This window comes from Schistocerca gregaria, chromosome 5 (genome assembly GCF_023897955.1).
Source record: "Schistocerca gregaria isolate iqSchGreg1 chromosome 5, iqSchGreg1.2, whole genome shotgun sequence".
In the NCBI taxonomy this organism is placed as follows: Eukaryota; Metazoa; Arthropoda; class Insecta; order Orthoptera; family Acrididae; genus Schistocerca; species Schistocerca gregaria.
This window is the reverse complement of record NC_064924.1, coordinates 111,110,671-111,134,464: the sequence shown is the minus strand read 5'-3', so window position 1 is coordinate 111,134,464 and position 23,794 is coordinate 111,110,671. Positions and strand designations below refer to the sequence as shown.

At 42.8% G+C, this 23,794-nt stretch overlaps 1 long non-coding RNA gene across 1 annotated transcript in view; it reads right to left on the bottom strand.

Moving 5' to 3' along the window:
* Positions 1-376: 376 nt before the first annotated feature.
* The window catches only part of LOC126272463 (uncharacterized), a 150,707-nt gene continuing 127,289 nt past the window's right edge, over positions 377-23,794 (bottom strand). The window contains exon 4 of the long non-coding RNA XR_007549225.1: positions 377-1,822. This is a non-coding gene — a long non-coding RNA (uncharacterized LOC126272463). The remainder of the gene's footprint in view (positions 1,823-23,794) is intronic.

The following is a 23,794-nucleotide window of genomic DNA, read 5'->3' as shown; positions in this document are numbered from 1 at the left end:
TCTCAAATTTTCAACTGGGCTCTATGTTGACTTGCACTTACAGACACTATTCTGCCGGAAAGCAGATGGAGCTAGAAATCTTTACGAAGTAATTCAGATACACAATTTCAGTTAACTGAAGTTATTCGATCTCTCTCTGTCTGGAACGATCAACAAATGTTGATTGCTGGAAAAGCCCTCTTGTGATATTACTTTGGCCTTCCTAAACTTAGCACACGGTTGCAGAAGACCCGAGTATGAAACATTAAAGATATATGACGAATAAATGATTGTTTCCAGAATTCACTCTTTACTGTAACAGTGCCTTTGAAGTTCTATACTTACCGTTACAAATCGAAACTCGCAGTGGGAAAGTACAGGAAATAAATTGGAGGAGGAATTGTCTATTTTTGTTTTATTTACATTAGTGTGTACAAAATTGTTAACAACTGATTATATGTTTTCATTTGTTTAAAAATGTATGTGAACTTGTAACGACAGTATAAAACTATGAAAATTGTTCTCAACAAATACGTTCGCGCTTTTGGTTCGGTACTGTGTTAACATATACTCAGTAGGAAATAAAGTGACAACGTAAAACATTCATGCGACTTATTACACTGCTAGATATCAGAGTAATTGAGAAATATTTACAAAATAAATGTAGAAGTAGGATTAAATTGATTAAAATTATGCCATATCTTCGTAACCTCTAAAAACTCAAACATTTTACCCTGAAATAGGTCTATAACGACTACTTCAATTTGGCGAAGTAGATTACAGGTACTGCAGATAAGAAATTTTAACGAACAGTCGCAGAAAGGAAACAAATGGGCTGAGGTCTGGCGATCGTGATGGACATGATTTATATTCGTGGTCAGGTAATGTTTCGCAGAGAAACGGGCTTTCAGTGTTTGCGTAGTGTGTAGAACTTGAGAAATTACGTCACTAACGGCTGTGAAACAGTGGGAGCTGTAATTCAAGCTTCTATGAGTCGTTGAAATCTCTTATAACAACTGTTGCCGAGAGCGATGCTTTGTCTCTTTTCTTGAATTTGCTTGTTTAAATCCACGTTAGTTAGTTCTAGGAAGTGCGCTGTAGCCATCTACAGGACAATTACGAAAGGGGATGACTAAAGAAAACAAACCGAAAAAAGTGACTCTGGAAGCACAGATGGAATGTCGTAAAGTCCGTAAATTAAAATCTGCAGCATGTGAGTGCCGCCAGTCTTCATCGTAGCGCTACACATTCACTTCCAACTGGTGACGCATTAACGGTCGCTTGATGAATGTAATGACTGCTTCTAACACTGAAATCGGGTCCACATTGCACAAAATAGAAGGGGACTCTGCAGGCCAGTGAGACACTCTTTTCTCAACTATTTTTTTGTCACTGGTTTGTTAGTTAGGAAACAAAAATGTTAGCAACAGCACTGAAGTCGCGGACGCAGCTTCCCTGAGGTAATATGTGGCCTAGCTTGAAAGCAGGCGCCGCTGGTCTCAAGGCATTGCATCAGTCAGTCACTGAGAGAAAAAAAGTGTCCTCGACACGGAAACCTGGGCCCTGCGAGACTTCCAGGGCCGGAGGTTTGGGCTGGCCCACCGGAGCGCCTTTTAGAGCTTGTCCCGGACGGCTATGCGCAGCTCCTCGGTGGCGCGCGCCAGGTCCCTGGCGGCGTCCCTGCGCTGCTGGTCGGCGTCGGGACGCCCGGCGTCTCCGGCCGAAGCGGCGCCGCCCCCGCAGTAGTCCTTGGGCGGCTCCCGCGGGTAGCGCGCGCTCGCGAACTTGGGCCTCGGGATGCGCACCCGCTTCACGTCCGTCAGCCACGACTCCATGGCGGTACCTGCAACAACAGTCCTCCCATCAAAAAATGTTGTGGTTATACACTGTCTGACGAGGAACGGAGACATTGCTGGATAGGAATAATCACAGGACGACATGAAACAGCAAATGCGTAATAGAGGTGGAGTGTAATGTGTCCCCCCCTCTCCCTGTCTTTCCACACATAATGGCGGCCAGAATGGCTTTCCAGAGTGAAGCGCGATTCGTCGCAAAATACACTCCTGGAAATGGAAAAAAGAACACATTGACACCGGTGTGTCAGACCCACCACACTTGCTCCGGACACTGCGAGAGGGCTGTACAAACAATGATCACACGCACGGCACACCGGACACACCAGGAACCGCGGTGTTGGCCGTCGAATGGCGCTAGCTGCGCAGCATTTGTGCACCGCCGCCGTCAGTGTCAGCCAGTTTGCCGTGGCATACGGAGCTCCAGCGCAGTCTTTAACACTGGTAGCATGCCGCGACAGCGTGGACGTGAACCGTATATGCAGTTGACGGACTTTGAGCGAGGGCGTATAGTGGGCATGCGAGAGGCCGGGTGGACGTACCGCCGAATTGCTCAACACGTGGGGCGTGAGATCTCCACAGTACATCGATGTTGTCGCCAGTGGTCGGCGGAAGGTGCACGTGCTCGTCGACCTGGGACCGGACCGCAGCGACGCACGGATGCACGCCAAGACCGTAGGATCCTACGCAGTGCCGTAGGGGACCGCACCGCCACTTCCCAGCAAATTAGGGACACTGTTGCTCCTGGGGTATCGGCGAGGACCATTCGCAACCGTTTCCATGAAGCTGGGCTACGGTCCCGCACACCGTTAGGCCGTCTTCCGCTCACGCCCCAACATCGTGCAACCCGCCTCCAGTGGTGTCGCGACAGGCGTGAATGGAGGGACGAATGGAGACATGTCGTCTTCAGCGATGAGAGTCGCTTCTGCCTTGGTGCCAATGATGGTCGTATGCGTGTTTGGCGCCGTGCAGGTGAGCGCCACAATCAGGACTGCATACGACCGAGGCACACAGGGCCAACACCCGGCATCATGGTGTGGGGAGCGATTCCTACACTGGCCGTACACCTCTGGTGATCGTCGAGGGGACACTGAATAGTCCAAGGTACATCCAAACCGTCATCGAACCCATCGTTCTACCATTCCTAGACCGGCAAGGGAACTTGCTGTTCCAATAGGACAATGCACGTCCGCATGTATCCCGTGCCACCCAACGTGCTCTACAAGGTGTAAGTCAACTACCCTGACCAGCAAGACCTCCGGATCTGTCCCCCATTGAGCATGTTTGGGACTGGATGAAGCGTCGTCTCACGTGGTCTGCACGTCCAGCACGAACGCTGGTCCAACTGAGGCGCCAGATGGAAATGGCATGGCAAGCCGTTCCACAGGACTACATCCAGCATCTCTACGATCGTCTCCATGGGAGAATAGCAGCCTGCATTGCTGCGAAAGGTGGATATACACTGTACTAGTGCCGACATTGTGCATGCTCTGTTGCCTGTGTCTATGTGCCTGTGGTTCTGTCGGTGTGATCATGTGATGTATCTGACCCCAGGAATGTGTCAATAAAGTTTCCCCTTCCTGGGACAATGAATTCACGGTGTTCTTATTTCAATTTCCAGGAGTGTATCACTCTGGACCATTGTTTCTGACCAAACCTAACATGCTGCCTACACCAACGACCTCCTTCTCAATGGTCTGGTTGAGGTGGGATGCAATTGACTGGCTTGCAAACATAAAAACCAGCCTGATTTAATCGCCGCGACATTCGTCTAACATGACTCCTTTACCGTAAATTTTCACAAATGACAAAGCATGTCACGTACTCGTTGTTGTACCCAACTGCTTCATTCAGAGTAAAACCCTACACCCAGTCACATGTTACTAGCACAAAGAAACAGTCTCAGAGAGAAGCGAGGCGGGGTTTCAGGAATACGGAAGGCATTGTTACGTATTGAATCCCCTGTGAGAAAAGAATCTAACTACGCGCTCTGTTTTAAAAAGAGCCGCTACTGTACCCTTGGCCAAAAGTATTGAGCACCCTATAAATGTTGCATATGTGAGACGTGCATAACAGTAAGTAAACCCTCTGGTATAAAAAATATTTTGTCAACATCGAAAAAGGTCAAAAACAATGGTTCACCTCAAAGACATCAATCAAACATCTACTGTACTAAAATTTGTCAGTTGAACCTTTTTCTGTGTACGAATCAGTTCATTACGTTCGCTCTTTGTGGACACATGTCACAAATCTAGTGCTACTTTCCTGTTTACATGTGTGGTACTGCTGCATTATGCCTAAAAGAAACGACCTTAATTTAGAAAAAGTGATTGCAGACAAAGCTTTTGAATGAGCAAGCGAAATCGCTGGTAAAGATTTCGAAAACTGTAAAATGTTCACCCCGATCTGTTCAAGATGCTATTGAGCAATTCGCCATGACCGGGTCGCTTGTTAACAGGCCCAGAACCGGGAGCAAGCAGACCACAACATACCATAGAACCGAATGGTACTAAGAGAATCGTTAATAAAAAAGGAAGAAAACGTCTCTGTATCTCTCTGCTGAATTGTTTGCAAGTTTTAACAAAACAGTATCTGCTCGTACCACTCGTAGACGACATCATGAAAGGTCTAGAAAGCCGTAAAGCCAGGAAGAAGCCATAGTTCTCTGACAAGAACAGAGTAGCACTACATGAGTGGACTCTAAACACCAAACGTTAAACGAACAAAATTGATCAAATATCGTGTGGTCTGATGAAGCAAAAATTCATGCAGGTTTGTCAAGTTGATGCTCTGACAGTACATACCAATCTGGGTAGAAAACAAAATGTATTAATTTAAAACTGGCGAAAGAATTCTCTACAATATTTATTCACATTTCAGAGTTTTGGTACACCTTGTCTGACCTGTGTCTCTCGACGGATGAGCGAGGGATACAACCCAGAGTGTGCCTATCATAAATCACGGTGGAGGGAGCATCATGATTTGGGGCTGCATGGGACAAATGGTCGTTTGTGAAGACCGCATGGATTGCACGAAGTACATAGAGGTCGTAGAATCTGTTTTACTGCCCTCTTTTACGACCCTATCTCTCGATACAGACATGGACGGCGCTAAATTCCAGCTCGATAACGCAACCTGCCATAAATCTGACAGCACAGTGACTTGGCTTCGGGAAAATATCATCGAGCTTCTGAACTAGCTCGCCCAATCACCGGACTTTAACCCCATAGAGCATTTATGGGGCTTATTGAAGCCCAAGTCAGGCAGCACGCAATTAAGTCAAGAATTAATAAGACCGCCTGCACCTTGAATGGAACGCCATAACTTCATAAGATTGTAAAAAAGCTAGCGTACTCTCTGCCTAAAAGAATTTCTTCTATAATAAGGGCAAAGGGTGGGCCCGCGAAATTTTGATTTTATATTACTAATAAATATTATAAACTCGAAAAAATTGTTTCTGTTTATTTCATTTACTTATTTTTCACAACACTCAAAGTTATCTAGGGCGCTCAGTACTTTTGACCAACGGTGTAGCAAGCTTTAATTGTCATTTGACAGACGAAAAACGCGTCGATTGCAGGTAGAGTTATCAAAGAAAGCATTTCTGGATCAACACTTCAATGTACTTAAATTAAAATACTCCACTAAAATCATAACTGTTAGATTTTTCTAACGCGCGAGCAATCGCGAGCTGAAACATTTTACATCACTGTAGAATTCTCGTAGTTGAGCTCACTCTAAATCTAAACGTGTTCTTCGGTGGCTATTACAATAGTTAATAACCGTATTTCCGCAGTCCCGGCTGCAGAAAGGGGACCTTCAACACAATCGTCTAAGCAGCCACGTGTAGAGCGTTATCGTAATGATCACGCTCGTGCAGCACGAACAACCTGCCCGTTATTTGTCCATGAAAGCATTAATTTCTGCGTCAAAAGTGTCACAAAATGTCGGACTATCTCTGAAAACTGACACTGCCAAGAGGCAGCGTAATGGTGCACTCGGAACGATGGATCTATGTCGCCCGGGGATCCATCTGCACAATCCTTCCTCTGACAGACAACGAGGCTAGTACTACAACTGTAATTTTTGTGCAAAAAGGAGAAAAAGGGAGATCAGGGTTTAACATCGCGTCGTCATCATTAGTGACGCAGCACAAGCTCTCCATGGGAGAAGGAAATCGCCCGTGCCCTTTTCATAGCAACCATCCCAGCAATTAAAGGAAACCACGGAACCGCTGTCCTTCCTATGCGCGTCCACTGTCTTACGAGACGCCACGACGTTCGATATAATTTTGATGCAAACATTTTCATTCTTTCCTTCAGAGTTTCGGCAGTTTGTCCGTAATAATCATACATAACTACATACGGCGGTTGATCCCTTCACTGGTTGCATAACGCTGACTAGAATGGAAAATGTTATAAGTTGATGGCAGAGAAAAGTAGACCTGTGAACTCTACTCAGTAGCCAGATCACTGCAGCACATGAAAGTGAATTTTCACGGATTGATAATTAAAAAATCTCATTATCGTTAGTAGCGACAAAAATTGAAACGCATGAAAATTGTATTTAGTTTCTCCTTTTTTCGCCCATTTACATATTTTATTAAGTTTAATGTAAGGGTTCAAAAACTTAAATCAGTGCCAAACTTAACATTTGTTTAGCTCGAAAAAAGAATTCCAAGGTGTAGCGCTTAAAATTCATATATACTCATTGCATGACCAAAGGATTACGGGCACATTGCAAACCTTTCCACCTATGTTCCAAAAATAAATATAAAATAAAACTGGAATGCGATGTTCTGTAACATTTAAGTGGCCAAAAGAAGCCTTTCGTCCTCGCAAACTAAGAAGTAACTCCAAACCCAGAAAATACATTTCGCGACTACTTACATTCATTAGTGCTCTCAAACTAGCAGTGTAATTGCGAGGTACACCAAAAGATACTTAGAGTTTATTCCTAAGCAAAGTACACTGAGAAATCTTACATCCCTTCTGAAGTATCCGAGAACTTCGGAAACCTTTCGAAATTAGGTTACGCAACATTGCAGTCGTTAGCGAATTGCGCAGTACTTTGTATTTTGTGCTGATTTTCAACAATTTTTAGACATTTATTCTTAGGCACCCCGTTCGATGGGTCACTATCTATCTCTCTAATAATTACACTATACTGCTCAGTCCAAATGGCTCTGAGCACTATGGGACTAAACATCTGAGTACATCAGTCGCCTAGAACTACTTAAACCTAACTAACCTAAGGACATCACACGCATCCATGCCCGAGGCTGGATTTGAACCTACGACGTAACGGTCACGCGGCTCCCGACTGAAGCGCCTAGAACCGCACGGCCATACCGGCCGGCACTGTTCAGTCATTTTTTCATTATAGCTATATAGCGACGTTACTTTTTTGAATACAGGTGTTACTGGAGGGGGGGGGGCGTTACTTCAAAAATTATAGCAGGACTTTTACATTGAGACAGTAAGGTTAGGGCCTCTAATTCCGTCCACGTGCAACTTTACGGTTTGCGGAGTCAGTAACTATTATTTAACTGCGTGCACATGGGTGACCTCATTCTGTTGAGGGAGTCCATTGTGTGCAGCACGTTTAGCTTCAGAATGCAAGCTAAGTTTTTTTTCTTTTTTTTTTTTCACTGAGCTGATTTAGTACATCATTCTGAATAATATCCTGCTATTCCTTACGTGGACACTGATTTAAGCTCAAATATTGGCTTTTATTTCAGTCGTATGTTGTCGTGCAATTAGTATAGTCAGGGAACGAAATGTGGAGCTGTTATTGAAATATAATTTTATTCGCTATTTGTAAAGTCTGTTGTACTCTTCTCATATGGGTACACGCCAGTGGAGAGAAAAGGATGAATTGCACGAAATACTTGGAATGGTATGACGAAACATCGTCCTTCACACATACATACCCATTCATATGTGACACACTTTTGAAGGCTGACATTAACTTGAAAACATAGATCATTCGAGGTCCTTAAGTGATTTGTAATAGTGAAATGGTTTCGAAGTGTTAGAACGGAAAAATACATTTAAACTGATGTACTTTGAGAGTGTTTCTTGAAGGACGAAATTAGGAACACTTTTGTTGTATTTCTGTTTTTGCAGTGTTAATGTTTATGTCAAATAGTGAAAATGTAATTGTAGCTTGCCTGCAAGTGGAGACTACATTCAGGAATTTATACATCAATTCAAACCTTTTCCGTAACCTTCGAGGGCTTTCTACCGGTCCTAACATACTAAGGGACGAAATTTGGGCTCATTACCTTACCTGTTTTTTTACCAAAGTAAAAATAGAAAATACTAAAATTTATCTTTGTGAGAAATAAATGTGGTCTCGGAAACTTCTTCTTTGCATCAAAACGCTAAGGAATTATGTATACACAGAAAAGATGATATTAACATGGTTGTCTTCAAAGGACTTCAGGTCGAAATGGCAGAAGCTCGGAGGGCTCAGCAGAGAATGCCGTGCTACGAACAGCAAAGTGGGTACTCGCCAGAAAGAGGAGCAGGGCAAGAGGGATGCGACACAGGAGCAGTCAGTGCATGTAGGAGAACATCTCAAGTGCCACTCGTAGCAGAGAAGGGGCGTTCTTACGAAAATGTAGTCTTCACAGGGAATGAGCAAAAACTTTATTCTGTTCATTACGATGAGAAAGACGTTCGAGACTGCTTCACTTTGGCAGAATGGTATATTAATGCACGGACCGCTTGTTATTCACTGGAAGTGCATACAGACGCACGCCGAAGGACCATGACAGAGACACCAGACAGCGAGAGACGCAAACCGAAGCGGTGCTGATAATTAGATACTTCTTGGAGTCTCATGTAGTTCGTCAGCGTTTACTATCTGTATTACTAAATGGCTAAAACGGTCAGTCGCTCTCTATCTAAAGGCTTCCAGGGGCAACAGTAATTTGGTTTGTTATTTATTAATTAAAGTTTGCGCCAGAGCTTCATACAGTAATTTGTTGAGTGACAAGTTTCGAACATCTTCGTTTATTCACAAGCCATTACTTACATTAGAAGATACAATGTTATTAACAAAACATGAAATACAAAATGTTTAGTTACATAAAGAATTATCAAACATTTGAGAGTGAATGAAAAATGATCGAAACTAGTCACTCATAAAACTGCTACACGGTACGCAACTCGACGGAAATCTTAATTAATAAATTAGAAATGTATTGAGTTTCTGTTCCTGATACCAGCATAATGTTGAAGTTATACTAATAATTTGAGTTTCAGTATATATATTGTCTGCCGCCGGTAGCTGAGTGGTCATCGCGACACAATGTCAATCGTAAGAGCCTGGGTTCGATTCCCGGCTGGGTCTAAGATTTTCTCCGCTCAGTGACTGGGTGTTGTGTTGTCCTAACTATCATCATTTCATCCCACCATCGACGCGCAAGTCGCCGAAGTGGCGTCAAATCGAAATACTTGCACTCGTCGAACGGTCTACCCTACGGGAGGCCCTACTCACACGACATTTACATTTTTTTTAGTATTCCAAGTAGGCCTAATTATTGACGGATCTAAAAATTTAAGATGATGTCATAAACCACGCATAAAGACGGATTCTCTTACGTTAAAGCTTTAACAATGTAAGACAGGTATTACACGTGTTTGTGTGTGTGTGTGTGTGTGTGTGTGTGTGTGTGTGTGTGTGTGTGTGTACAGAGGCAGCGTAGCTCGCGTGGCGCAAATTACTCAGACTTCTATCAACCAATAATCAAGAGACCTAGCACTTACTGACTTCCAATATACAGGGTGATTCAAAAAGAATACCACAACTTTAAAAATGTGTATTTAATGAAAGAAACATAATATAACCTTCTGTGATACATCATTACAAAGAGTATTTAAAAAGGTTTTTTTTCACTCAAAAACAAGTTCAGAGATGTTCAATATGGCCCCCTCCAGACACTCGAGCAATATCAACCCGATACTCCAACTCGTTCCACACTCTCTGTAGCATATCAGGCGTAACAGTTTGGATAGCTGCTACTATTTCTCGTTTCAAATCGTCAATGGTGGCTGGGAGAGGTGGCGGAAACACCATATGCTTAACATACCCCCATAAGAAAAAATCGCAGGGGGTAAGATCAGGGCTTCTTGGAGGCCAGTGATGAAGTGCTCTGTCACAGGCTGCCTGGCGGCCGATCCATCGCCTCGGGTAGTTGACGTTCGGGTAGTTACGGACAGATAAGTGCCAATGGTGGTGGCGCTCCATCCTGCTGAAATATGAATTGTTGTGCTTCTTGTTCGAGCTGAGGGAACAGCCAATTCTCTAACATCTCCAGATACTGTAGTCCAGTTACAGTGGCACCTTCGAAGAAAAAGGGACCAAAAACTTTATTGGCTGAAATGGCACAGAAAACGTTCACCTTAGGCGAGTCACGTTCATACTGAGTTATTTCCCGCGGATTCTCAATGCCCCATATACAGACATTGTGACGGTTGACTTTCCCGTTAGTGTGGAAAGTTGCGTCATTACTAAACACAATCTTTGAAACGACAGATTCATCTGTTTCCATTTGAGCAAGGATAAAATCACAGAAATCGATTCTTTTAATCTTATCAGCTGCAGACAGTGCTTGGACCAATTTCAGACGATAAGGTTTCATAACTAACCTTTTTCGTAGGACTCTCCATACAGTTGATTGTGGAATTTGCAGCTCTCTGCTAGCTCTGCGAGTCGATTTTCCTGGCCTGCGAACAAATGCTTGCTGGAGGCGTGCTACATTTTCATCACTTGTACTCGGCCGTCCAGAACTTTTCCCTTTGCACAAACACCCATTCTCTGTAAACTGTTTATACCAATGTTTAATACACCACCTATCAGGAGGTTTAACACCATACTTCGTTCGAAATGCACGGTGAACAAATGTCGTCGATTCACTTCTGCCATGCTCAATAACACAAAAAGCTTTTTGTTGAGCGGTCGCCATCTTAGCATCAACTGACGCTGACGCCTAGTCAACAGCGCCTCAAGCGAACAAATGTACAACTAAATGAAACTTTATAGCTCCCTTAATTCGCCGACAGATAGTGCTTAGCTCTGCCTTTTGTCGTTGCAGAGTTTTAAATTCCTAAAGTTGTGGTATTCTTTTTGAATCACCCTGTATTTTAAACATTTAAATCGCTTTAGAAAAACTTTCTCGCTGACTCCTCGCTCAAAATAATGAAAAATGTTCACTGTTCACTCAGTAAAATTTCAGCGTCAGGCACAGCGTTTTAATTTAACAATTCTCTCATGTTGAATATACCGTCAACACATTTTGCAGACAGTGTCCATATTCTCACTCAATGTAACTGCAAAATCATACCATTGTACGAACACAGTTCACGAGATATGACACTAGGAACAGTGATATGCGTGTGAAACTAGCTTTTCCTGAAACAAAGATGTTTTATACATGGTAGTCCGCCTCTTTGAAGTCTAGGGGTGGAGGTTACTGGCCGCTATCTGTTTTGTCATATACGAAGGTTTATTTTCATTCCCGTGGGAAAGACTGTTACTAATCACCCCTGTACAAGCAGTTAATAGACAAATTTTATTTGTCTGTGTGGAATTGATATGTAGAGGCTAAATTATTCTATACCCCATTCTGGGCACTGTTTCTTGAAATTTTATAAGTTGCTAATATTTTTCGCGTTTTTTAAATAGTTTTACGTACTGTACTTATTTCTGCGCAATGCGTCTGCGTACTGTGGTTTTTTTCTTTGTTGCAGGTACTGTGAGAAAAATATTCTTCGCTTTCATACATTTGTTCTGTCTCGTCGGAGAAAACTCGCAGGCAAAATATCACGTCCTTCTCCACCCTTCGTAATGTATCACGAAAACAAAGGAAACAAAATAATGATGAAGGAAAAACTAACATAGGCAATCCGTTAGTGTAGTGTAAGTGGGGCGAGAACTGGTTTATCTTCTTGGCCATCCTGATTTAGGTTTTCCGTGATTTCGATAAATCGCTCCAGGCAAATGCCGGGATGGTTCCTTTGAAAGGTCGCGGCCGACTTCCTTCCCCGTCCTTTCCTAATCCCATGAGACCGATGACCTTGTCTGGTCTCTTCCCTAAAACAACCCAACCTAACCACATTAATACTAAAATATATGTGCGAATCCGACACGTTATCCACTGCGTCACATTAACTCTACAGCATATCGCTCTACAAATGTATACTGGCATTGTCGGGGCAATTGATGCTACTCTCGCAATCGATACGCACTGTGAAGTGAATGTCGGCGATGTATCGACAAAAAAATAGTAATAATAATGAAAAAGGCTGTCAGGAAGCGGACTCACGACGATGTTTTGCATTCAATTAGCTCGTACGAGAAAATGCCAGCGATATGGAATGCACAGTTACTGCATTAAAGGAACTGAGATAAGAAGCAAAGTTTGTTGGCTGAAATGCATAAAACTTTTAACGCTTCCACAGAAGAAATTTACCGCAATATAAAAAATTTAAGGTATCTGGCAAAGTAGTTGTCTAACATAGAGAAAAAGTGAAGTATGTTTTAAAGTAATTGTTTCGGAACTTGAAAAATTATCATTTCACTTAAGTAGCTAAATCAATTATTTTGTATGACGTAGTATTTATTAATTAATTATTATATTGAGTGTTGAAAAAAGGCCTAGAGGAGTTCCAAGTGGTTCCTTAATTCAATACAGGTAAAAATGTTAAAAAAAGTTATGTATAAAAATGCTTCTTTTACGGGACACCAGCTGTATTTTTGGCTTTTGAACGAGAAAAGGTATCAAGATGAAACCTGGCGTAGTGTTGTTTCATCGTAACTGAGATTTTACCAAACTTTAAAGAGATTAAACGTACCTGATGCTAGAAACCTTCGTGTCACAAGCAGGCTGCCTTTGACACTAAAGGATGTACACGGAATAGTATCTAGCGTGGCTGTTTTGGCTCTAGTTACAAGGAGTACTATTTCTACCTCCATCACCGTCATTCTACTAACATTTCGGTATTTTTGCGGATTTTCCTACACAAATTCTACATTGAGATTCTTGAATGATCCAAAATCATCCCGCCGCCTAACACACACTCGTATCCAACATACACTCGGTCGTTTACGTCTTTTCTTTGCCAGTGAAAAGAGTTAAAAGTGTAAGTCCATCGCAGCTTCTTCCTTAAGAAATGCGACGGAAAAATCTCGCGGAAAGTGTTTCTGAGCTCTCATACATACACTGCCGTCCATTAAAATTGCTACAGCAAGAAGAAATGCAGATGATAAACGGGTATTCATTGGACAAATATATTATACTAGAACAGACATGTGATTACATTTTCACGCAATTTGGGTGCACAGATCCTGAGAAATCAGTACCCAGAACAAAAACCTCTGGCCATAATAACAACCTTGATATGCCTTGGCATTGAGCAAAACAGCGCTTGGATGGCGTGTACAGGTAAAGCTGCCCATGCAGCTTCAACACGATACCACAGTTCATCAAGAGTAGTGACTGGCGTATTGTGACGAGCCAGTTGCTCGGCTACCATTGACTAGACGTTTTCAATTGGTGAGAGATCTGGAGAATGTGCTGGCCAGGGCAACAGTCGAACATTTTCTGTATATAGAAAGGCCCGTACAGGACCTGCAACATGCGGTTGTGCATTATCCTGCTGAAATTTAGGCTTTCGCAGGGATACAATGAAGGGTAGAGCCACGGGTCGTAACACGTCTGAAACGTAATGTCCACTGTTCAAAGTGCCGTCAATGCGAACAAGAAGTTACGGAGACGTGTAACATCACGTCGGGTGATACGCCAGTATGGCGATGACGAATACACGGTTCCAATGTGCGTTCACCGCGATGTCGCCAATAACGGATGCGACCAACATGATGCTGTAAACAGAACCTGGATTCATCCGAAAAAATGACCTTTTGTCATTCGTGCACCCAGGTTCGTCGTTGAGTACACCATCGCAGGCGCTCCTGTCTGTGATGCAGCGTCAAGGGTAACCGCAGCCATGATCTCCGAGCTGATAGTCTATGCTGCTGCAAACGTCGTCGAACTGTTCGTGCAGATGGTTGTTGTCTTGCAAACGCCCCATGTGTTGACTCAGGAATCGAGACTTGGCTGCACGATCCGTTACAGGCGTGCGGATAAGATGCCTGCCATCACGACTGCCAGTGGTACGGGGCCTTTGGGATCCAGTACGGCGTTCCGTATTAGCCTCCTGAAAACACCGATTCCATATTCTGCTAACAGTCATTGCACCTCGACCAACTCGAGCAACAATGTCGCGATACGATAAACCGCAGTCGCGATAAGCTACAATCCGACCTTTATGAAAGTCGGAAACGTGATGATACGCATTTCTCCTCCTTACACGAGACATCACAACAACGTTCCCCCAGGCAACGCCGGTCAGCTTCTGTTTGTGTATGAGAAATCGGTTGGAAACTTTCCTCATGTCAGCACGTTGTAGATGTCGCCACCGGCGCCAACCTTGTATGAATGGTCCTGAAAAGCAAATCATTTGCACATCACAGCATCTTCTTCCTGTCGGTTAAATTTCGCGTCTATAGCACGTCATCCTCGTGGTGTAGCAATTTTAATTGCCAGTAGTGTATTTAACTTTCATCTTGTGCTACAAAATTCTCAAACACATAGGGGAAGTCCTCGCAAGTCACTAAAATGCAGCAACTACCGGCGAAAATTCCTGTCTGAGAGTAGTAAACAGTGTGCACCCCATTCCTTACGCGCTGACATGTGTCACGAGCCCATTCCGAGAAGTCTACTTGGGCATGAACGCCCGCCAGTGTAACACGGGCCTTAAACCCTCGTTCTGCGGCAGACGCGGCTGCGAGACCGCTCTCGGCGTGTTTCCCACGCTCCTGCGGAGATTTACGCCGGCAGCGCGGCCGCCACCAGATAGTGTTTCCCCGTCTTTCGGCGAGGAGGAGGGGGAGGAGAACGCACAGGTGGTCCCCGCGGCAGCCGGCGACGCCGTGGAAAAAGGAAGGCCTCGGAACCGGTTGCTATGGTAATGGCGCTTTGCCGAGTAATGTCTCTGTTTACGGACGCCCTCTGCCGCGTTTTTTGTGCGTCGTGGGCAGAGCGCCGTTCCCATGGTCTCTCTCCTCGCAGCGTCGGCCTCGGCATCAAGTTCAAGGCGAGGAGAGGCGCGGGGAGAAGCTCGTGCAAAAAGCTGGACGCACGCTCCTGCTCTATTGTACACCTTTATAGCCGCTTCCTGGGACTATAATAAACTTCACTTTTCCAGCGTACCTACGAAGGGTTGTCAATTAATCCTTTACATGATCATCGTTTGATTTTTGTATTTCTGAAGTAATCGTATTTACAGAAATAATGCTAGCATGGGCCGTGCGGTTCTAGGCGCTTCAGTCTGGAACCGTGTGACCGCTACGGCCGCAGGTTCAAATCCTGCCTCGGGCATGGATGTGTGTGATGTCCTTAGGTTAGTTAGGTTTAAGTAGTTCTAAGTTCTCGGGGATTGATGACCACAGATGTTAAGTCCCATAGTGCTCAGAGCCATTTGAACCATTTGCTAGCATGGAAGTAGAGTTCCACTAATATAATATAGTGGTCAAAATACGAGGCGTGTTTTTTAATTAAGTACCGTTTTGAAATTATAAAAAGACGTGCTAAGATATCTCAATAATTTTATTTTTACGTGAAAGCCTGTACCTTAATCTACTTTTCTACATAATTTCCGCCAATATTGAGGCACTTGTCATAACGTTGTACCAGTTTTTCAATATGTTCCTCATAGAAGTCTGCCGCCTGAATTGTTAACCACTGCATCACCATTTTCTCAAATAAACTAATGACACTGCATTTTATTAATATTTTTTTCTTATTATATGTTTCTTTTGTCGTGTGCCGAGTTAAACTTGACTGATCTATGCACAATGAATATGCCTGGAATAAATTTTGGGTGCACTTGGGACAAGATTTTAATTTAGTAGTTAATGAATGCCTTTCCTGTGCAGTATACTCTGTAAGTAGGCTGTTTAGGTTTTTATATTGGTAACGGCACGTAGCGCCCTGTATGAAAACCACTGGCTGTGCTGTGTGCAGTCTGTGGCTGGTTTGCATTGTTGTTGGCTATTGTAGTGTTGGGCAGTTGGCTGTGAACAGCGCGTAGCGTTGCGCAGTTGGAGGTGAACCGCCAGCAGTGGGAGATGTGGGGAGTGAGATGACGGAGTTTTGAGAGCGGATGATCTGGACAGAGACAGTAAATTTGTAAGACTGGATATCATGAACTGACATATATGTTACGACTTTTGAACACTATTAAGGTAAATACATTGTTTGTTCTCTATCAAAATCTTTCATTTGCTAACTATGCCTATCAGTAGTTAGTGCCTTCAGTAGTTTGAATCTTTTATTTAGCTGGCAGTAGTGCACTCGCTGTATTGCAGTAGCTTGAGTAACGAAGATTTTTGTGATTTGTGAAAGGTATAGTTTAATGTTAGTCAGGGCCATTCTTTTGTAGGGATTATTGAAAGTCCGATTACATTGCGCTAAAAATATTGTGTGTCAGTTTAAGCACAGTCATGTACAATTTTTCTAAGGGTCGTTTCAGCTCTTATTGATTTTGTGAAGGCCAACACTAGGATCTCAGTTACCAGGGCCACCACTTTCATATTAATAAACCCGTTGCGCGACAGTTATTAATTTAGCAGCCGAGTTCATTGGGAATACTCGTTGGATCTGCATTAGTTGTCCACAGTTTTCCGGAAAGAATGAGTCCGGCTCGGTTATCACTTTGCAGGTGAACTGATAAGATAAAGGATAAGGAGGTTCTCTGCAGGATCGATGGTGAAAGACATGTCAAAAACACTTGCAAACAGAAGGATCAGGACAGGTAATAACGTCCATGGTACTAGAGGAAGCTGGAGAGAGAAAAATCTGGGTAGAAAGACAAACTAGGATACATGCATGAAATAAAAGTCAAACCAATGTTCCATTAAATCAAGAAATCCTGAGGGAATTAAATTCTGAAATGCGGCAATAAAAGGATTCGGTGAGTTTTGCTATTTGGCCACCAAGGTAAGTGACCACGGCCAAAGTGAACCATATACAGTATAAAATGATTTCTAGCAAGAGAAGCATTTCTGAAAAAGGAGATTTTGATAACATTTAATATTAATTTCCGCGTTACGAAGTATTTATTAAAGGTATTTGTCTTGAGTGTAGTATAGCACGCAAGTGAAACTTGGACGATAAGCAGTTCAGACGAGAATTGAATAGGAGGCGTTGAAATGTAATGCTACTGAAGAAATTTACAGCACAAGTTGACCAGAAGAAGAGATTAGTCGATTGGCCACATCCAGAAATATCAAGGAATTATCAGTTCACTAATGGAACGAAGTGTGGAGGGTAAAAATTGTAGATGGAGACCAAGGCTTGAGCATAGATGAAGTAGGTATCACTAGTTTGGCAGAGAAGAGTATTACACACGACAGACTACCGTGCACAGCCGCACCAAACCAGCGTTACGACTGAAGACAATGCAAGCAGTGTCAATTAAACAGTCATTCTTTCCGTGCTCGTTATGCAGAAATCACAGTGTGTGGTGAAAAACGTTAGGTACCCTCTGGGTCATGTACTTCACAGTGATTTGTAGAATATTCAAGTTCATGTGGATGAAACATAGGCCGCGCGGGGTAACCTCGCCGTTGAGGCGTGTTATCACGGTCTGCGCATCTCCTCCCGTCGGAGGTTCCAGTCCACCCTCGGGCATGGGTGTGTGTGTCGTCCTTAGCGTAAGTTAGTTAAAGTTAGATTACGTTAGTGTATAAGCTTAAGGACCGATGACCTCAGCAGTTTGGTCCCATACGGCCTTACCACAAATTTCCAAATGTTTTCAGATGAAACAAACATTTCAGCTTGTCGTATAGCGAGTAGCTTCATAAAGCTGAGGGCCAATAACAGAAAGGTGTGAACAATGATTGTACCATTCCATTTTCTTCAGGAAAACGTGCATTTGTGAAGGGAGAAGTGATTTGGGGGGGGGGGGGGGGGAGGAGAGATCTGATGTGAGACATCGGCAAAGCTAAGAAAGTTATCGCACAGTACCCACAATTTTCAAGCCAGTTTTCGTAAACACAACGTTGTTGCAAATGACGGTTTATCCAAATAAAGAGAATAAATGTACAAAGCAGTGACGAAGGTAATAAACAAAATCTCAAGAGTAACAGTAATGTGTGGCCTTCAATTTTCATAATTACGTCTGTGATTTAAACACGCTTACAAAACGTCGAGTATCATGCAAAGTGACGATACCTCTGACAATGGCACACAGATACTCTTTGAGTAAAACAGCCGAGAAAAATTTACAAGTTGCCTGCGATTTTTACGATTCCACATCATTTTCTTGAATTATGGAAAAGAAAGAGACCTTGAAGAAACAAAGAATTGACGTGAAAGTTCAGTGTTATTACGGCGTTAGTGCGTCGTAATGCATCCATATTAAATGCTCTGGCGCTGCAATGTCATTCGTACGAACGTGTCAACAGCGTGTCCGACACTGTGACAGCAGCTGACATCGACAGCAGACAGGTACTGGCGTAGAAAAACTGATACGACCGCGCTAGCGCGTATTCCACTTAGAAGGTTTGTAATGTAGACCCAGTGATAAAGAGACAGCTACGCTCTTAAATGTTCGTCCTGTTACTCACAGGATGAGGCAACATTTTCTAACAAGCGGCTCTGCCAAGGACTAGGACATACGCAGATGGCAGACTTTTGCAGTTATGCACTGCAGGGAATACATTCTCGACTTTATCTCCACCGTTACATGCTTTTGTTATGAAATGTTGTGCAGCCGAGTGGCAAAGTCTTAGCCGACTTGTTTACACTTGGCACGAAGACCACACATCCTTCGGAATGTGATGGTATCAAAGTGTGGGTTCGTACGTTTAGATGGCCGCAGAGAACTCCATGTCTCCAGAATGAGATTTTCACTCTACAGCGGAGTGTGCCCGCTGATATGAAACTTCCTGGCAAATTAAAACTGTGTGCTGTACCGAGACTCGAACTCGGGTCCTTTGCCTTTCGCGGGCAAGTGCTCTACCAACTGAGCTACCCAAGCACGACTCACGCCCCGTCCTCACAGCTTTACTTCCGCCAGTACCTCGTCACCTTCGTTCCAAACTTTACAGAAGCTTTCCTGCGAATCTGGAAGGTAGGAGACGAGGTACAGGCGGAAGTAAAGCTGTGAGGACGAGGCGTGAGTCGTGCTTGGGTAGCTCAGTTGGTAGAGCACTTGCCCGCGAAAGGCAAAGGTCCCGAGTTCGAGTTTCGATCCGGTACACAATTTTAATCTGCCAGGAAGTTTCAAGTCCATGTCTGTCCACGTGGAACATACGTGCTCAAGTCTTTCAAGCAGAGCCCAGACCCTGCGAAACACAGGTTTCGATGAAGTTCGACATACGCGTCGGGGCCCACTTGGAATAAACTACTGTGAAGAAAAGTTTTAGGTCACTGTGTTTCCGTTTTAGAACAAAAAATGGAGGTCATGGCTCACGCTGCAGAATCGTTTTCAAAAGAAGTGGAATCGTTAGTACACTCTACATTATGGAAATGCAGCAAAGATCTTGCGTTAATTTTTTCTATAGCTATGAGAAAGAAAATGAGTTTGCAACGATAATTTCAACTTGAGACGAAGCCGCGCCAAGCTGCACTCACTTTCCCCGTCAGCGCTAGGTGAGTGCTCGCACATTACGTTCGACTTTCCGTTTTAATGTTACTTTAAGCTTACGACATACTGCGGCCGCAATACGACGTAATAAGCGGCTAGAGAAACTCCTCTGATGTAAATAAGTGTCACGTACGTGAAGGACACAGAGCAACGCGGTCACATTATCAACTCTGACAACCCACAAACCCTCCTCTCCCAACAACATAAAAATGTACCTATCTCTTTGTGTGTTCTAGTCACCAGTTTCACATGTAATTTTTGGTGGTTGAGTTTATAGTTCCATTTGCATTTCTTCCATTTTCACACACAAATAAATTCTGATAGTTGTCATTTTTGTTTGGGCCAACACACAGATGATGCTTCCCAAGGAATAAGAAACTTGTTCGTTTCTTACCTACATTTTATCTGCATTTATACATATCAGGCCGTCACACACAGTGAAGTTATCTACTTCCGCTCAGTTTGTCACGTTTCCCAAGCATTTCATGGTCTATATGCTAAAAATACAACTGACTTCATCTTAGATACGTAACTTCACCTCTTTATCTCGGATCCTTGTGCACTGATTCTGGCTGCATGCATGTATCTATATATGAATTAATTTGTTTATTTAAGAGAAACTAATATGGCTTTAAAATAAGATTTTTTGAAGCGTCCCACAACCTTTTTCAAGTACATCCTATTGTCTCCATAACTTCTGAGACTGCCACCGGAGTGTGAGCTGTTCCGGAACCGTGTCTTATTTTTGGTTAAATTGAAATATTACGGAATAAGATGGAAAGCAGTGGTTTATTTCATATAAAACAGGAGGCAAAAATGTTGTCATCCAGTGTTATCTAACAGGGAAGTTATTTTAATGTCATTAAGGAGTTGTGAAGTCGGTTCTTTTCCGAAGCTTGTTGACTTAAACGGCGTGGCATCATACTTCGGTACAGCTCTGTGCATTCACAAAAAAAAAAAAAAATGCTCAGCCCGAGAAAAGTATTCAAAACGAATATGAGGTGGGGAAATGGCGTTGCGGACTGTTGTTGAAGCGCCTCGGGAATCAAACACTGCTATTCCCGTATACAGGGTGTTTCACAGTTCCTATTACTGGCTTCTAGGAGCTGTAAAAGAGACTCAGTAAATAAAGCTTTAATAGGGAATCCATCTCCTGAAATGTACTGTTTGGATGCAATATAAGTTCGAATATGGGATCGCTTTCGAATCTCCCACTTCACGGTATGTACACAGCGGAGACAATGAGCTCTGACTTGTGTGCTGTAGGAGCAAGGGTAATGTTTGGAGTATTCATCGTGGGGTCTCTTCTACGCGACGATGGACGGCTTCTTGGAAGTGCGACGCGTCCTTATAACATCGCAGTTAACCCTCCCAGTTGTTAACGTGCCAGTTTCTCGCAGCCGCTGTTCCAGTCCGACGAAAGTTGTGTGTGACGTCATAATGACAACAGGCACTGATGACGGCGCCCACTTCTCAGTTTGTATATGCGCATCGTGAAGGGGGAGGCCCTAAAGGGATACCCATCTTGAGACATTTTATATCCAAACAAAATGTTACCTACCAAGTCCTCTTTACAACTCATACAAGGTTGTAATAGGAATTGTGAAACAGCCTGTACATACTTCCTCGTTGTGTTTGTGGTTAATAATCTGCACTCATTCATAATGGACTGTTACATTCATTTAGCGAACACTATATGGATAAAAATTGCTCTTGGATAACACTTGTTTAAACAATCTACAGAATAGTGCGCACTCTTCCGTACGGGCTCCAAGAAGAACTAAAAAATGTGATGACAAACCCCTGATTTTAAAATTTGTATTGGAAGGTTTCCTATCACCACACTTCTTCAATTCAGCACAAGAGCTATTCGCAGTAGTTTTAGAGTCTTGCATTCTGACATTTTATGTAGTCTATACACTGCTCGAAGTATTTCATTGTTCACTGTTCAAATTTATGAAGCTCTCTCTTTGTATCTTAAATCTTCTTTCCTCCTTTCTGCGAATTATATACTAATCCTGGTGTATTAAAATAAGGCGTCCGGGCAACCTATTCCGCAACAGTGTCCGAATAGGATCTCTGTCACTTTGTGAATGACAAGGAACCCGCTGAGTACGATGCCGCAGAAGGCCGGCGATGTTTACGCCATTCGACGCTCCACATATTGTCTACGACGCAAGCACAGTATTAGCTGGTAACGGCTACACGATGCAGGGCTTGGGCTACTCAGCAGTGAGCGCAGCATGATGCTGCTTACCGTAGCTGAGCTGCTTAGTCGAGGAGTAACTCACAACAATGCTAGTAGTGTTGATACAAAGTGGAGCAGTGGCAAATGATAAACAAAGCACAATTTTAGTTTAATACGTTTCTTGTAGTGGCCATTTTTGCAGCAGCTGTATATAAGTTGCAGTTGTTTCAAAGAAAATGCCTTTTTTGTATGCTGCATATCGAAATTTTTAGTTTTATTTATGCACCCAGAAGCGTTTCGCCTTTCTTACAAGGCATCTTATGTGAGTGTCCAGAAATATTACATGATTTGTCCATTTTTACACATAGGTTATGGTTTCACATCTAGGTTGTAGATGTAAAAACGGTTCCATAACTTTTTTTTATGAAATGGAAAGATACTTACAGGTAACTTCTAATTCATTGCATCTAAGCAAACTACTTTTTCTCATCTGATGATTAGGTGGACATCTTACAGTTCTCTTTCAGTTCACTGTTTACGTTACACATCACTATAGCTGCCATCATTTTAATACATAGTTTCATTTGTTTTTCTCAGTGTTACCAACAGTCTCAGTTTTTTGCATTCAACTGTTTTGTGAATGTGTGTGTATGTGTGGGGGGGGGGGGGGTTGTGTGTATTAGAAAGAGAGAGAGAGAGAGAGAGAGAGAGAGAGAGAGAGAGAGAGATTATTTTTAAAACACACAAAGCAGTTGAATGCAGAAAAACTGAGAATGTTGGTAAAAACAAATGAAACTCTGTATTAAAAAGATGTCCACCTGGTTGACAGATGAGAAAAAGTAGTTTGCTTAGATGCAGCGAATTAGAAGTTACCTGTAAGTAGCTTTCCATTTCACAAAAAAAAAAAAAAAAAAAAAAAAAAAAAAAAAAACCGTTAAGGAACTGTTTTCAAATCTATAATGTAGATGTGAAACCATAACCTGTGTGTAAAAATGGACAAATTATGTAATATTTCTGGACACTCACTTAAGATGCCTTGTAAAAAAGGCGAAACGCGTCTGGATGCATAAATAAAAATAAAAATTTCGATGTGCAGCAAGCAATAAAGGCATTTTGTTTGAAACAACTGCAGTTTACATTTTATTATATCTACAATAGTTCACGAAGCTGGCATTTTGTCAGAAAGGAACCCAAGGAATTTCGGAGAGTGTGAAAGAAGTGACAGATGATATTTCGGAGATTGAGGAGGAAGTGGCAGATGAAATATTAGCACTTCTGCAAGATAAGTCAGTGGGATGTGGCGTATACGCTCGACAGTGTGGACAATGTATACGAGGAGCACAATGATAACGATACGTGCTTAACAAGTAAAAGTGATCCTGAAACAGGTGTAGAGCCATGTAGATCATCATGCTTCTCGGACAGGGAGCCACAAATATCGTTTCCAGTGAAACGTAGTAACTGATGATCTCTCTCCAAGGAATGGGTACTAAACGTAATTACGTATATGGAAGATTATCCGCAACATAGTAAAAAAACAATTATGAACATTTAGAAATAGTCCACAGCAAACTACGGATATTCAAGGAAAGACAAGACGCAATTGGTACAAAAACTGGTGTCTGCGCGTTTCAAAGATGCTCGATACAATTTACAGGATGTGCATGATAGTGACCTACGTTATGCATATCAAATTCCACGCGACATAGCTTACAGTGATTTCAAGACGAGCAATGGATAGTTCCATAATTTCGCACAGCGTTACTTAATTGGAAGACGTAAGATAACGAAATATCAAACAAATTATCAACCTGACGATGCACAACAAACTGCAGAATCGACTATAAAATTTACACACGAGATAGACAAACTTATCCCATCGTTCAGTAAGGAAATTGTTTTCAACTCCAATCAATCGTGATTTGAAGAGGAAACGCATACGAAAGGAACCCTGGTAATTAGCGGTACGGTACGAAGAAAGTTGTATCAAGATTAACAAACATTCGAATACAAGTATGCTGATTGTTCTGGATGGTAAATTGGCTGGAAGGTTA